The following is a 15,409-nucleotide window of genomic DNA, read 5'->3' on the forward strand; positions in this document are numbered from 1 at the left end:
TGCTGTTACCATGTTACCCTGCTATGCACCTGCACGTAACATTAATTCTACGTTACAGGTAGGGAGGCAGCCAGCAGGCAGGAAGCAGCGCAGCCAATGTCCCTGCACCGCATGTGCATTCTGTTAGATGTGGCCAGGTTCTTGACTGACTCTGAAGCTACGGTGGAGCTGTGGAGAGCATTTTGGACTGGTGCCTGGTGTTGCCGTGGTACTACTACTGACCGTGGCCTGCTGTGAATGCGATCTTCTTCACATAAGTTCAGCAGCACCAGCCAGCACCTGCACATCAGAACAGTGTTCAGGCAATTCAGCTGCAGCAGAGCTGCCTTGGTTGGCAGTGGCACGACAACTCCCTGTCCCATCTGTGCACTGGCACATCATACTACCTGACACCAGGGGAACAAGTGTGAGCTAGCCCAGAATTATTTTAGGATGAGGGTTTAAGCATAATTGAGGGTAAACTGAGTATGTAATTCTGCAGCCACAGCTATTTTTTTTGCAGACCTCTGATTTGGCAATATAATATAGATGCCATGGCCCAAACCAGTTGAACATTGTAAATGGATTGAAGAATTTCAGCAACAGACCAAAGTAAAATTAAAAAGTAGAAATTTATACAAACAATATGCCCAGAAAAAAACTGTGTGCATTTCATGGCATACCAGGGTATAAACTGAGTGGCATACTGTTTGTAAGCCACTGAACATTTTCTTGGATAATGATAGCTGTGATCAGAACACTAGAACCAATGAATGTCAATTCTAAAGTCTTTACCCTGTATTTGCGCATAAATAATTGGGAAATTATTCGAGTAGGGATGCATGAATGTATGATTCTATAAGACATATATTCATTATAATTCCTCCTAATGCGTCTACTCATCTTATTCTGGGGTAAGTAGCCAAAGTTATTCTCTTGTGATACATCTACTTATAGGGGACACAATTATAAATAGAGCTAAACAAAAGAATCAGAACAATAAATAATAAAGTACAACTGATCCTTATAATAAATAAAATATAATTGACCCTAAATAAAGCAACATTTATAGAAAGAATGAATAAAATGTACACCCAGATTTCCCATGAGTCACTGCTACATCTACTGTTACCTAGATCTTTGTAATTGTTCCTGTACTTTAGGGGAATTAGGTATTTCAGCACTACATTCTATCTCCACAACATGAGCTGACTTGGAAGATTCATAAATTTAAGTGATCCAAGGGCAACATGGTACATGGCAGAGTATTTGGGAATAAGGAAGGGAAATGCTCTTGGTTCACTTGATTCTTGCCACAGCTTTACTGTAACAAACACCGGTATGAATAAAAACGCTTAGTAAAACCAATGTGACCAAAATGCTATAATATAATTGGATGTTCAAGAGTAGATTTGGGTCAATGCCTCTTGCCTAAGAACAAATAAGAAAACTGAGTATGTTGCACAAAATGCATTAGGTCATCTTTTCATGCACTAATAAATGAACATTTATTTTCACTACTGCTTTGACTTTTTGAGAATCTCACATCACTAGTTTACCAATAATGTGCCTACAGCAAAGCTAACATGGGGTGTATATTATATAGCATAATATATCACCTACAAATAAAACTAACAAACTTCAGTAAAATCAAAATACCCATTAATTTATTAATATCCTTCATATTAAATACTGGTGTTTTTTTAAGAAATAGTGCATTTCCCAGCTTTAAATAATATAAGGATACTACGTCAGTTCAGAATTATATTACCTATATTTAAAATGCTTGGTCTGGTGCTTTTATATGGTCTATAGCCTTTTTAAATTTGCAGGGTTCTTAAAATTATTTTGCTGACAATGCCAGATATATCAGATACCACACATCTTTTTGAATCCAGTGACTCCATTGTTGCCACTACTCAATGGAGCAGAATCTGAAGCTTGAATCAAGTACAATATCCTAAGCTACTAATGTATATGTTAAAACATAATATTTAACTGGAGTGAGTCATATGTATGTGTATTTTTTTACATAGAATTTCCTCTAACGATTTAAAGTTTAAATGAATGTTCTTAGGTATGGCAGGCCTATTCTCAATGTGTGCCCTGTGGTTTCTTCACTGGCTGTGTTGTGGAGCCCTAGCCTAAAAAGCACAATAAAAAATATGCAGGTGCTTGGTTGAAGTTGGGCAGAAATAACAGTAAGGGAAAAAAACATGGGCCTAAACAAAATATGTGCTATATGATATGATATAGAGTAGATGAAATGAAGAATAAATGGATGAGCAACTTGGATAAGATTTCTTATGGTAAAGGCTATTATCCCCCTATGATGTATTGTAGAGATGGTAATACTTTTAACAAACATACAGGACATGGCATCTTATCTTGTGCAACATAAATTAAAGAAAATAGTTTGTTGAAAACAGCACCAACAACAACAGTCATAAGTCTTATCTAAAAATTTGACAGCAGTGGTGAGGCATTTTCATCCAGCAAACTATTGTACATTTTCTGAAATTATACCAAATTCACGGATGTGTGGTCTGGCAGTTTGTTACTTTTGTTACCATTGTTAAACATAGAACATCACTGTATTTGAGCTCTCAAGCAGGCATTAAGAATTGTAAGAATCTGTCATCAGTCAAATGGATGCCATACTTGTTAGCACTGTTTCATTACAAAAATGTACCATAGTGTGCGTGAATGTGATACAAACTTAAAATTGTAAGAGGTGCAATGGTTAGCAATACTGCTGTTTGATTCCAGCAAGGATTCTGTATGCCTTCAGGGTACCCTGGATTCCTTCCACAAAATATAGGCTGGTTAACTGGCTCCTTAATAAAATAACCGTAGTGTGCGTGAATGCTGGTCATAAATTGTAAGATATACTCATGTGAGGTCACAAAAATTAGCTGTTTTTTACCCAGTATGCCTACATTGAGTTGGGAAATATTGCAGATTCTGTGGCGTTTGGGTAAAACAAGTGGATCATAATTGCTGTAATGTAAGCAGACGGATTGAGGACGACATCAACAGGCAAAAGTGAACTTCGATCTGATGGGAAAATCAGACCTGTCCGATTTTTCCCATAACCCTGTATTCCCTCACTTGCTAAAAAGCTATCTAACCCCTTCTTAAAGCTATCTTAAAGCTATCTAATGTATCAGCCTGTACAACTATTCCACATCTTCACAGCTCTCACTGTAAAAAAACCCCTTCCGAATATTTAGACGGAACCTCTTTTCTTTTAATCGGAATGGGTGACCTCGTGTCAGCTAGAAAGACCTACTGGTAAATAAAGCATTAGAGAGATTATTATATGATCCCCTTATATATTTATACATAGTTATCATATCACCCCTTAAGCGCCTCTTCTCCAGTGTGAACATCCCCAATTTGGCCAGTCTTTCCTCATAACTAAGATTTTCAATACCTTTTACCAGCTTAGTTGCCCTTCTCTGTACCCTCTCTAATACAATAATGTCCTGTTTGAGTGATGGAGACAAAAACTGTACGGCATATTCTAGATGGGGCCTTACAAATGCTCTATACAGTGGAAGAATGACCCCCTCCTCCCTTGACTCTATGCCCCTTTTAATACAGCTCAAGACCTTATTTGCCCTTGGCAGATTCACTAAGCCTCGACTGTTTTTTTACTTCGACTTCGACCTTCGATTCGAACGGTCGAGCAATCCTCCGATCAGGTGAATAGTCAAATTCGATAATCGAAGTGGACAAGTACGATTATCGAAGGATGTATTAGTTCGCCTATTTGACTATTCGACTCGACTCGAAGGATACCTTATTTATCAAATCTTCACCCGAAGTTTTATTTGCACCCCATCTTTGACCTACCGAACTTGATTTTGGACTTCGACATTCGAAGATGATCGAATAGTCGAGGAAAAATAATCTAATGGTCGAGGTAAAAAATCGTTCGACTATTCGATTTTCTTCTATTTTCTTTGCTGGTGCTCTCCACTGTTGTGGGTGACACCTAGGGATCACTTTATAAACTGTTTTTTTAGTTCTGGCTGCACTAGAGGTTTGGTGAATTACATTAAAATAAATACTGACACCAGAAACATGTTTGTTTTTGCATCTATCAGAATATAACCTAAGATTTTCAAGTATCAATGGCTTAAAACATTATTTTTTAGTTGTATTTTTTTTAAACATCACTTCAAATATTAATTGGCCCTATCTATCCTTACGCTTCACTAAATGGTTAAATGTTTAAAAGCTGCATGGAATGCTGGGAAACACTGGCTTACTTATAAAAACCCCCCACCAGATGCCATTTGACTAAGAATTTGTTAAAAATGGAATTTTTGGCAGTCGCCATTTTTGAGGCCCAAGAGCAGGCTGAGGAGCAGGAACACCTTGGCCCTGCTAGGATCAGGCAGCCTCGTCACTTCAGGAGACCTGTACTTTGTTTGGACGAGCTGTCTGATGATGAGGTTGTGAGGATGTTCCGCCTGAGTTGTGCCGCCATAATGCAGGTTTATGGTCTCATCAGTGAGGCCATTGAACCTGTGACGGCACGGTCTCAGGCAGTGCCTGGGATGTGCAAGCTGCTTGCAGTTTTGCATTTCCTGGGCACTGGCAGTTTCTAGCAGGTTTCTTCACGCCTCATTGGCATGAGCCAGCCCACCTTTAGCAGGATGTTAGCACAAGGGGGGTCAGCTGGTTGATGAAAACAAAATAAAAGCGCAGATTCTGAACTCGTATTTTTCATCTGTCTACACAAATGAAGAACCAGTAAGTGAAGGTTTCCTTCTTAACACTCCCAATTCTAGTAATACAACTAATGATGCATGGTTCACACATGAAGAAATTCAAAAGAGACTTGAACATGTTAAGATTAACAAAGGTCCAGGGCCAGATGGTATTCATCCCAGGGTAATTAGCGAGCTTAGCTCTGTGATTGCCAAACCTCTTTACTTAATTTTTCAGGATTCATTGAGATCTGGCATAGTGCCGAGAGACTGGCGAATTGCTAATGTGGTGCCTCTATTCAAAAAAGGATCCCGTTCTCAGCCTCAAAACTATAGGCTAGTTAGTCTGACGTCAGTATTAGGAAAGCTTTTCGAAGGGTTAATAAAGGATAAGATACTGGACTTCATAGCAAATCATAATACTATGAGTTTGTGCCAGCATGGTTTTATGCGTAATAGATCTTGCCAGACTAACTTAATTTCTTTTTACGAGAATGTAAGTAGAGACCTCGATTCTGGGATGGCAGTGGATGTGATTTACTTAGACTTTGCTAAAGCATTTGATACAGTGCCACACAAAAGGTTACTGGTTAAATTAAGGAATGTTGGCCTGGAACATAGTATTTGTACCTGGATAGAGAACTGGCTAAAAGATAGACTACAAAGAGTGGTGGAACATTTTCTAATTGGACCAGTGTTGTTAGTGGAGTACCGCAGGGCTCTGTACTAGGTCCCTTGCTTTTCAACTTGTTTATTAATGACCTGGAGGTGGGCATTGAAAGTACTGTTTCTATTTTTGCAGATGATACTAAATTGTGCAGAACTATAGGTTCCATGCAGGATGCTGCCACTTTGCAAAGTGATCTGTCTAAACTGGAAAACTGGGCAACAAACTGGAAAATGAGGTTCAATGTTGATAAATGCAAGGTTATGCACTTTGGCAAAAATAATATAAATGCAAGTTATACACTAAATGGCAATGTGTTGGGAGTTTCCTTAAAGGAAAAGGATCTAGGGGTCTTTGTAGATAACACGTTGTCTAATTCTGGGCAGTGTCATTCTGTGACTACTAAAGCAAATAAAGTTCTGTCTTGCATAAAAAAGGGCATTAACTCAAGGGATGAAAACATAATTATGCCTCTTTATAGGTCCCTGGTAAGGCCTCATCTGGAGTATGCAGTTCAGTTTTGGACTCTAGTCCTTAAGAGGGATATAAATGAGCTGGAGAGAGTGCAGAGACATGCAACTAAATTGGTTAGAGGGACGGAAGGCTTAAATTATGAGGGTAGACTGTCAAGGTTGGGGTTGTTTTCTCTGGAAAAAAGGCGCTTGCGAGGGGACATGATTACACTTTACAAGTACATTAGAGGACATTATAGACAAATGGCAGGGGACCTTTTTACCCATAAAGTGGATCACCGTACCAGAGGCCACACCTTTAGACTAGAAGAAAAGAACTTTCATTTGAAGCAACGTAGAGGGTTCTTCACAGTCAGGACAGTGAGGTTGTGGAATGCACTGCCGGGTGATGTTGTGATGGCTGATTCAGTTAATGCCTTTAAGAATGGCTTGGATGATTTTTTGGACAGACATAATATTAAAGGCTATTGTGATACTAAACTCTATAGTTAATATAGGTATGGGTATATAGAATTTTAATTAAAAGTAGGGAGGGGTGTGTGTATGGATGCTGGGTTTTCATTTGGAGGGGTTGAACTTGATGGACTTTGTCTTTTTTCAACCCAATTTAACTATGTAACTAACTAACTATGTAAGTGCTCAGGGCACTACTGCAGCACTCGCGAAGGCTCATTTCCTTCCCCTCAACTCAGGCAGAGTGGATAAGATTAAAACAGGATTTTTTCCTAATTGGCCAATTTCCAAATTGCCTAGGAGCCATTGATTGCACTCATGTTGCGCTCACACCACCTCGCCATCAGCAGGAGCGCTACCGAAATTGTAAGCGCTCCCATTCCATCAATGTGCAGGTGGTGTGTGATTCCAACATGCGCATCATGAGTGTGAGATCTGGCTTTCCTGGAAGTGTCCATGATGCCACTATCCTGCATCAGTCAGCTCTCCATGGCCTCTTCACCCGAGGAGAAATGCCAGACGGCTGGCTTGTGGGTAAGTTATATTTGCAATTTCATACAAAGACACTTCAAATATTATTTTAAAGGTGATATGTATGTATTTTCAAGAAATGTTGCCCTATTTTCAGTCTGGCTACAATAGATGTACTATGCATCTTGGGACCTGTAGTTTAGTTCAATCAGCTAACTTTGTTAGGGCTTTTAATTCTTGGCACCTGATTCAGTTTACAGGTGAGATGTGTTAAGGGGAGGATTTATTATTGGATCTGCACACACACAATTTTTGACATTTGGGGGGAGGGGGGGAAGGGAATTCCCTCTTTTATTGTGCCACCAATGTTGTTTGGCTAACAAAAGGGGTAAAGTAAGTACCCCAACAGCAAAGAATTTGTGTGTAGATCTGTTTGTAAAGATTTTACTACTACACAATGGACATAACTACAGCATTGGAATAGTCAACACAACAGACAACTGGAATCAATTACTATAATATATTTTTGTTTACATTTTTAGGAGACGCAGGATATGGCCTTCTGCCTTGGTTGATGACCCCTGTGAGGTTTGCCCAAACACCTGCCCAACGTAGGTACAATCGTGCCCATCGGAAGACACGTAATATCATTGAGCGCCTCTTTGGGGTGCTCAAATCTCGCTTCCGATGCCTCTCAGTCACTGGGGGAGCTCCCAGAAGGTTTCACAAATCATCACTGTCTGTGCCATGCTGCATAATGTGGCAAGGGAGCATGGATTACCTGCAGACATTGATGATGACCTGGAACCTGAGATTGAGGGGTATGTTGGCAGACAGAGGGACAACCAACCAGAGGGAAGAAGAGTGCGTGAAAGGCTCATCCGTGCCCACTTTTAGTTGTAAGTTGAACAAACCACACAAATAGTTAATTTGTACTAGTTAAGACTTCTCAAGGGCCAAATAGTGGTACATATTTTTTTGGGCCCCTATTCCTAAGTGCATTTTTTGTGATTGTTTGCAATCTTGTCAGTTACCTTTCAAACCATGTTTTTCCACTGTAAATCTGGTCATTTGCTTAACCTTTAGCCCTCACACGAGCATTTGAAGCTGCGCTCCCCTGCGTTCTGTTTTTATGTGTTTAGCCGCAGCGGAGCACAGGAGTAGACGCATTCAGTTGTTTGAAATGGGACTGTACTCCACAAACACAACAAAAATTTAGCATGTTGCGTCTCAATCTGTACAGCCCCATTGAAAACAACTGCATGCGTCTACTCCTGCGCTCCCCTGTAATGAGGTTTAGTAATGTCATGATCTAGATCAACTCAATAATGTCTGAAATCCATTAATTCCTAGGTCAGTTGTTTGGCCTTAATATGTTTGCCTTGTCATGAGTGTTATATGTCAGGTCTTTATAACCAATCTCGATTATTAGGCCTGATTGATGTGAAATGAAATTGTTTGGAATGGATATCTGGAAAGTAAACAATTTTTTATACTTTTCTTCCAAATGAACAGCCTGCTGATGGTGATATGCTGACGTGCCCCTAGCAGTGAATGCTTTCCTGTAACATCTTATGCTGTAAGCAGAAAAATGATGAGATGACAAACAAATTTACATGTGTATACACATATTCAAGAGAAACCATTATCTGTACTTGTCATTTCAGCTTTCTGGCCTACTACTGTGTTATGGTTATACTTCACGTGTGTCAAACTCTACTTTATTATCTTGGTACTTGCCCACAGAGGATACAGACATGGACACTGACTGATTGGCCACGCCTCAAACTCCGTTATTCAGGTATTTAGGAATTACTCAGGGAATTGTAAAAGATATTGCTAACAACTTACCATATTATTTGTGTGCCTTTGCAGCCTCTCCATGTGCAAACTTTTCCTGAAGCACTAAATTGGACTCAACACAAGCGACAGATGTGATGAACTGACAGCTGTTTGGCTCATTTGAACCTGGGTGGAGTCACCTTTCGAAAATATATCAGTAAGTGGCAGTGTTTGTTTAGCAATGACAGGCTTTTGTGTGGCTACTTAAATTTGTTTAGATTTGTGTTAATGCATTTTTCTTGTTTGATCCACAGGTATGGCTTTTTCTGTTTTCTTGTTTGAAATGACATTACCCATGTTACTATTTTGGACTAGCACCTTGTCAAAAAAGAAAAACAAACACACCCAGTAATGTTTTAGTACCTTTACTGACACAATCTTTGTCAAAATCCAAAACAGTTGAACAACAATAAAAAGACAATATATATCTGTAGAAAGTTTGTTTGTTTTTGGAACACACAATAGTTATTTTAAACCATTAAATATGTACCTTAGCTGGAAGGCACAGGAAGAATTTGGTCTCAACATATATTTCAAAATATAGCAGCCCCTATAGACCACTAAAGGGCAAAAGCTTTACAAAGGTTTTACAAAGCATTTGTTGCATGACATTGATAATGCACCCCAGGATTCATCATGGCCAACTTTACATTAAACAGTATCCAAAAATTTGGCCCTGATAAGCTTGTGTCCAAAACAATAATATAACAATCAATATGATGTACAAATGACACTTGTCAATATATGACAATTTGGCCAGTTGAAAAGCATCAACAATATGAGATTAGTGCTGGCCAGGTAGAGTGTTGGACACCCAACAATGCTTGATAGTGCAAAGTAACAACCAAGGCTTTGTGCCTATAAGGCATATCATACACCTAGGACTTGCTATTGAATGAGCACAGGTGGAGGAGGAGGAGGAGGTAGTAGGCGTTAGCACCTATTAGGAGTGCTGGGTAGCCAAAGTAGGCCAGAGGTAGGCAACATAACTTCTTGTGCAAAGTAACAACCATTTGTGCCTATAAGGCATATCATACACCTAGGACTTGCTATTGAATGAGCACAGGTGGAGGAGGAGGAGGTAGTAGGTAGAGATGTCGCGAACTGTTCGCCGGCGAACTTGTTCGCGTGAACATCGGGTGTTCGCGCTCGCCGGAAGTTCGCGAACGTCGCGCGACGTTCGCCATTTTGGGTTCGCCATTGTTGGCGCTTTTTTTTGCCCTCTCACCCCAGACCAGCAGGTACATGGCAGCCAATCAGGAAGCTCTCCCCTGGACCACTCCCCTTCCCTATAAAAACCGAAGCCCTGCAGCGTTTTTTCACTCTGCCTGTGTGTGCTGAAGAGATAGTGTAGGGAGAGAGCTGCTGCCTGTTAGTGATTTCAGGGACAGTTGAAAGTTTGCTGGCTAGTAATCGTTTTGATACTGCTCTGTTATTGGAGGGACAGAAGTCTGCAGGGGTTTGAGGGACATTTAAGCTTAGGTAGCTTTGCTGGCTAGTAAATCTACCTTCTACTGCAGTGCTCTGTATGTAGCTGCAGTGGGCAGCTGTCCTGCTTCTGATCTCATCTGCTGACTGCTGCAATACAGTAGTCCTTGTAAGGACTGCTTTTTATTTATTTTTTTGTTGTTTACTACTACTACTACTACTACTACTATAAGAGCCCAGTGCTATTAGTCTAGCAGTGTTGGGGAGTGGGACTGGTGTGCTAATCTGCTGCTCCTAGTAGTTCAGCAGCACCAACTTTAATTTTTTTTTTTAATATTCATTTTTTTTTATTTTACTTTTTTTTATTTTACTACCGCTGTAGTAGTGTATAAGTTGACCTTTTAGGCATTATTTGCCCTGTAGGCATTATTTGCACACTGTTTTCTTCAACCCGCCATCGAGCTGTGTGACCTTGTTCCCATTCTGTCTAAATATCCATAATATTACCGTCTCCAGAAAAAACACCGGAGTCACTTTTTTCAAGCAGCATTCATATATTTTACGTAATCCGTATCCACCGCTGTAGTAGTGTATACGTTGACCTTGTAGGCATTATTTGCACACTGTTTTCTTCAACCCGCCATCGAGCTGTGTGACCTTGTTCCCATTCTGTCTAAATATCCATAATATTACCGTCTCCAGAAAAAACACCGGAGTCACTTTTTTCAAGCAGCATTCATATATTTTACGTAATCCGTATCCACCGCTGTAGTAGTGTATACGTTGGCCTTGTAGGCATTATTTGCACACTGTTTTCTTCAACCCGCCATCGAGCTGTGTGACCTTGTTCCCATTCTGTCTAAATATCCATAATATTACCGTCTCCAGAAAAAACACCGGAGTCACTTTTTTCAAGCAGCATTCATATATTTTACGTAATCCGTATCCACCGCTGTAGTAGTGTATACGTTGGCCTTGTAGGCATTATTTGCACAGTGTTTTCTTCAACCCGCCATCGAGCTGTGTGAGCTTGTTCACATTTTGTCTAAATATTGATAATATTATCGTCTCTAGAAAAACCACTTGAGTTACTTTTTTCAAGCAGCATTCATATATTTTACGTAATCCGTATCCACCGCTGTAGTAGTGTATACGTTGACCTTGTAGGCATTATTTGCACACTGTTTTCTTCAACCCGCCATCGAGCTGTGTGACCTTGTTCCCATTCTGTCTAAATATCCATAATATTACCGTCTCCAGAAAAAACACCGGAGTCACTTTTTTCAAGCAGCATTCATATATTTTACGTAATCCGTATCCACCGCTGTAGTAGTGTATACGTTGGCCTTGTAGGCATTATTTGCACACTGTTTTCTTCAACCCGCCATCGAGCTGTGTGACCTTGTTCCCATTTGTCTAAATATCCATAATATTACCGTCTCCAGAAAAAACACCGGAGTCACTTTTTTCAAGCAGCATTCATATATTTTACGTAATCCGTATCCACCGCTGTAGTAGTGTATACGTTGGCCTTGTAGGCATTATTTGCACAGTGTTTTCTTCAACCCGCCATCGAGCTGTGTGAGCTTGTTCACATTTTGTCTAAATATTGATAATATTATCGTCTCTAGAAAAACCACTTGAGTTACTTTTTTTCAAGCAGCATTCATATATTTTACGTAATCCGTATCCACCGCTGTAGTAGTGTATACGTTGACCTTGTAGGCATTATTTGCACACTGTTTTCTTCAACCCGCCATCGAGCTGTGTGACCTTGTTCCATTCTGTCTAAATATCCATAATATTACCGTCTCCAGAAAAAACACCGGAGTCACTTTTTTCAAGCAGCATTCATATATTTTACGTAATCCGTATCCACCACTGTAGTAGTGTATACGTTGGCCTTGTAGGCATTATTTGCACACTGTTTTCTTCAACCCGCCATCGAGCTGTGTGACCTTGTTCCATTCTGTCTAAATATCATAATATTACCGTCTCCAGAAAAAACACCGGAGTCACTTTTTTCAAGCAGCATTCATATATTTTACGTAATCCGTATCCACCGCTGTAGTAGTGTATACGTTGGCCTTGTAGGCATTATTTGCACAGTGTTTTCTTCAACCCGCCATCGAGCTGTGTGAGCTTGTTCACATTTTGTCTAAATATTGATAATATTATCGTCTCTAGAAAAACCACTTGAGTTACTTTTTTTCAAGCAGCATTCATATATTTTACGTAATCCGTATCCACCGCTGTAGTAGTGTATACGTTGACTTTGTAGGCATTATTTGCACAGTGTTTTCTTCAACCCGCCATCTAGCTGTGTGTATTATCGTTTCCAGAAAAACCAACTGAGTTTTTGTTGTTGTTGTTGTTTTTTTAAAAATAATGCCAGGCAAAGGCAGGCCGCCACGCAGAGGCCGTGCTAGGGGCCGTGCTGCTATGCAATCCTGTGGCCCTAGCAAATTGCCCAGTTTTAAAAAGCCAATGACCCTGAACTCCCAAAATGCTGAAGAGGTAGTTGACTGGCTTACACAGCACACCCCATCCTCTACCGTTTCTAACTTTACCACAACATCCTCCTCATCCTCCACTGCTATGGCCACCCCACGTAACACTTCCTCCACCACCGGTGCCCCTTCTTCACTGGGGTCAGAGGAGTTATTTTCCAATGAGTTTCTTGAACTGAGTAATGCGCAACCATTATTGCCAGAAGAAGATGAAGGAGATGAGGACCTTACACCAGATTTAATTCTGGCAGAGAACACGATAGAGATGGACATAATGAGTGATGAGGAGGAGGTCCCCGCTGCTGCTTCCTTCTGTGATGTGTCAGAAGAAATTGATGCATCTGAGGAGAATGATGATGAGGAGATTGATGTTTTGTGGGTGCCTAGTAGAAGAGAGCAAGAGGAGGGTAGTTCAGATGGAGAGACGGAGAGTCAGAGAGGCAGTAGGAGAATAAGACTTAGAAGAAGCAGGGAGGACAGCCCGCAGGGATCAGCAGGGCAACAACATGTATCGGCACCTGTGTTCAGCCGGCCAACGCACCCGCCATTGCCGCAATACCGCAACTCCGCCAACTTCTACTGTTACCGCCAGATCGCACACTTCCAAAAAGTCAGCAGTGTGGGATTTTTTTAATGTGTGTGCCTCTGACAAAAGCATTGTAATTTGCAATGAGTGCAGTCAGAAACTGAGCCTTGGTAAGCCCAACAGCCACATAGGTACAACTTCTATGCGAAGGCACATGAGCGGCAAGCACAAAGCACTTTGGGAGCAACACCTCAAAGGCAACAGGCAAACTAAAAGCCACACTCCTTCTGGTCCAGCATCTTACTGCTCTACCTCTGCTCTCCTTGACCCGTCTGAACCACCCTCCACTCCGCCTTCCACCTTGACCACCTGTTCCCATTCCCAGTCATCTGCCACCAGCCAAGTTTCTGTGAAGGCCATGTTTGAGCGTAAGAAGCCAATGTCTGACTGTCACCCCCTTGCCCGGCGTCTGACAGCTGGCTTGTCTGCACTCTTAGCCCGCCAGCTTTTACCATACCAGCTGGTGGACTCTGAGGCCTTCCGCAAATTTGTAGCAATTGGGACACCGCAGTGGAAGGTACCCAGCCGCAATTTTTTTTCTAAAAAGGGAATACCACACCTGTACCAACATGTGCAGAGCCAAGTTACCGCATCTCTGTCACTTAGTGTTGGGCCAAAGGTCCATATGACTACTGACGCATGGTCCTCCAAGCATGGTCAGGGCAGGTATGTCACCTACACTGCCCACTGGGTGAACTTGGTAATGGCTGGGAAGCAGGGAATGGGTAGCTCAACAACAACAGTGGAGTTGGTGTCACCGCCACGGATTGCACGCGGTTCTGCCACCACCTCTACTCCTCCATCGCTCTCTACCTCGTCTTCTTCTTCTTCTTACTCTGCTGCTGGGTCCTCCTTCTCCTCCTCCACACCTGTGCACCCCCAGCTCCCCTAGGCTATTCGACGTGCCAGGTACGCCGTTGTCACGCTGTCTTGGGGATGACGTGCCTGGAAAGCAAAAACCATACCGGATCTGTACTCCTGTCATCTCTGCAGTCACAGGCCGATCGGTGGCTGACCCCACACCAACTGCAGATCGGAAAAGTGGTGTGTGACAATGGAAGCAATCTGTTGGCAGCGTTGAGACTAGGCAATTTAACACATGTGCCCTGCATGGCACATGTGTTAAATTTAATAGTCCAACGTTTTGTCTCCAAGTACCCAGGATTCCAGGACGTTCTCACCCAGTCCAGAAAGGTGTCGGCCCATTTCAGACGTTCCTACACAGCCATGGCACGCCTTGCTGACATTCAGCAGCGCTACAACATGCCAGTCAGGCGTTTGATTTCTGACAGCCAGACTCGCTGGAATTCAACGCTCCTTATGTTGGAACGTCTGCTGCAACAACAAAGGGCCGTCAACGAGTACCTTTTTGAACTGGGTGGTAGGACTGGATCTGCACAGCTGGGGATTTTTTTCCCCCGTTACTGGGTGCTTATGCGCGATGCCTGCAGGCTCATGCGACCTTTTGAAGAGGTGACAAATATGGTCAGTCGCACCGAAGGCACCATCAGCGACCTAATACCCTTCGCTTTCTTCCTGGAGCGTGCCGTGCGACGAGTGACAGATGAGGCTGTAGACCAGCGTGACGAGGAGCTGGAAGCGCACGATTTCTGGTCGGAATCACCAGAACGAACCCAGGCACCTGCTGCAACGCAGGGAGAGGTGCCAGAAGTGGAGTCAGAGGAGGAAGGTGGCTTTGTGGAGGAGGAGGAGGAGGACCAACAGGAGCAGGCTTCCCAGGGGGCTAGTGGTGACCTTTTGGGGACCCCTGGTCTTGTACGTGGCTGGGGGGAGGAGACCGTGGATGATGCAGTCCTTGATAATGAGGAAGCGGAGATGGATAGCTCTGCATCCAACCTTGTGAGAATGGGGTCTTTCATGCTGTCATGCCTGTTGAAGGACCCCCGTATCAAGAGGCTTAAGGAGAAGGACCTGTACTGGGTCGCAACGCTACTAGACCCTCGGTACAAGCATAAAGTGTCAGAAATGTTACCAACATACCACAAGTCCGAAAAGATGCGGCATTTACAAACCAGCCTGCAAAACATGTTGTACAATGCTTTTAAGGGTGATGTCACTTCAGGAACTCATCAACATTCCAGGGGCAGAGGTGCCAGTAATCCTGCCACGAGCACACCTGCAAGGACAAAGCCCTTTGGCCAGTCTGTAACGTCAGACATGCAAATGTTTTTCTGTCCAAGGCAGCGCCACAACCCTTCTGGATCCACCCTCAAAGAACGCCTCGACCGGCAGGTAGCGGACTACCTGGCATTAACTGC

At 42.3% G+C, this 15,409-nt stretch overlaps 1 long non-coding RNA gene across 1 annotated transcript; it reads left to right on the plus strand.

Moving 5' to 3' along the window:
- Positions 1-8,295: 8,295 nt before the first annotated feature.
- On the plus strand, positions 8,296-8,711 carry LOC121398424. Its single transcript, XR_005964299.1, has 3 exons — positions 8,296-8,343; positions 8,432-8,565; positions 8,640-8,711. It is a non-coding gene; the product is annotated as an uncharacterized LOC121398424 (long non-coding RNA).
- Positions 8,712-15,409: the final 6,698 nt, after the last annotated feature.

This window comes from Xenopus laevis, chromosome 1S (genome assembly GCF_017654675.1).
Source record: "Xenopus laevis strain J_2021 chromosome 1S, Xenopus_laevis_v10.1, whole genome shotgun sequence".
NCBI classification, from domain to species: Eukaryota; Metazoa; Chordata; class Amphibia; order Anura; family Pipidae; genus Xenopus; species Xenopus laevis.